The sequence below is a fragment of the Molothrus aeneus genome, chromosome 4 (genome assembly GCF_037042795.1).
Source record: "Molothrus aeneus isolate 106 chromosome 4, BPBGC_Maene_1.0, whole genome shotgun sequence".
NCBI classification, from domain to species: Eukaryota; Metazoa; Chordata; class Aves; order Passeriformes; family Icteridae; genus Molothrus; species Molothrus aeneus.
Window position 1 is genome coordinate 13,128,496 of NC_089649.1, and position 2,040 is coordinate 13,130,535.

A 2,040-nucleotide genomic window follows, 5' to 3' on the forward strand; every position below is an offset into this window, starting at 1 on the left:
TTTCACTTAACATATCTTTGCAGGGATTTTCTACTTTGAGTGATTAGTTTTCACATTCAATTACTTTTAATTTACAGTATGGCTGGGATTCACATCTGAATGTGTGACTGTGCCTCTGTGTCAAAAGAAGTTGTGACTGATTTGAGGAGCTGAATTTTGTGGTTCCTTCTCTTCCCACGGCTTGCGGGGTACAGTACAGCTGTTGTGGAGACTGCATCATAAACAGAATCACTGGAAAGAGCAGCCTTGAAATATAATCTTGTAAATTGTGCTGGTTTCTTACCCTACAGGTGATGTGAATAACTTGCAGTCAGGAGGCTGATGGGGGCTTTCTGTGGCATTTGTGCTGCTAACAGGGGCTGCACAACAGTTGCTGACATTTCTCTCTGTGTTTTTAATCAATTGCTGTTAATTGTGTACTGGTGTCAGGAGTTGGTGACAGTGACAGCTGAAAGTTGATGTTGAGACCTGAGGACTTCAGGAATTTTGATCCATGTGTTGAAGTAAGTTGATGATTCTTGTGTAACAGTACTGTGACACACTCATGCACTATTGAGACTTTATCCACATCCTGCTTAACTAATTAATGGGTTTAGGACTTTCTCCTTTTCAACCCTACCTCTGCCTCCCAATTAGCCAGTGAAACCTGGAGGAGTTATGGGTGTTTATGCAGAAAACCTTGGGAATCTTGTGGAGTTATTGGTGTTCTTTTCAAAGGAAAAGGTAGTGTCAAAAGGTATGAATTTTTCTTTCAATCCTTGCTCACCTCTTCCTCCGCGTCTGTTTTCTTCCATGATGTGCTTCGTTATGCAGAGTAGACTCCCAGCAGTGTAGCTGGGTTTTGAAAGCATGATCCATAAGAGCAGACCCTTCTTAGAGAGTTAGGGGATGTGGATCTGCAGTCTCTATATACAGTTTTTAATACTCTGTCTTGCATCAGAAAACCACAAAATTTTATGAATCATCACTTCTTCAGATGTTTTGTGTTATTAGTTTACTTCTCAGCTGATAAAAACTGCAGGTTTTTTTTGTAACAACCACTACTAATCCTTAGAGGATTGACAGGCTTGGTAGTGGAAATGTGTTATGAAAAGAGTATTTTTTGTTTATTTTATCACTGTAGATATTCTGACTGTAGCGATGCTGGAGGAGTACTCGGGTGATAATACTGAGAGTACTGAAGCTGCAAACTAGAGACAGCATAAATTCTTTTTCCTGAGGAAATGGGAATTTGTGGGTTAGAGTCATTACCTTTTGAGGCCAGCTGTGTACTGGCAGTGTACTTGCAGTTTGAGAGCTGTGCTTTTGCCACCCAACTCTGTGTGGGTTAAAGAAAAGACAGAGCAAATAAGCAATAGCCTGCAGCCGGGCTGGAAAAGTGCTGTCAAAATTACTTTCTCTCCCAAGATATTTGAAGTCCCAGAGAAAGGATCTTTTCCAAATGGAACTAGCATAGAGAATGTGCTTTTGTTCATGCCATCCAGGGTGAGTTATTTACGCACTGCTGTGTAATGTTGCAGAATGTGAAGTGAGCAACAAGTCAGGATTATGGAAAAAAACTGGCAGTGCTAGGAAGTAATCTCTGGTTTGTGTAAGAAGTCCTTGTGTTGAAAATAATCACAGCTTAATTCATTGTATCCAAGGGCATCAGCCTGGCATTGGACTACAATTATCAGCCTTTGCTGGTTCAAGAGGAAATTAGCAGAGGGGGATGGGACTTCCACTATTTAAGCTACCAAAATAGCATTTCTCACTCCCATCTTCTTTTCTTTGGAGAGGTGACGTGGTTCAGGTGAAAGGTGTTTGCTGATCATCCTTTGTGGGAATATTTGGGGCTTTTTCCTTAAAGCAGAATATGCCTGGAATGTTTTCAGTGAAGTGCTTACCTTAAAATCACAAATTTATGGGGATTCAGGAATAATCTCATCCTGTCCTGGGTTTTTTTATGCTTAAATTGTGCCTCTCTTGAGGAGAGCAAAAGATGGGCAAAGGTGAAAGAAGCACAATTTTCTTCAACAAAGTTGTGACGAAACCCATATC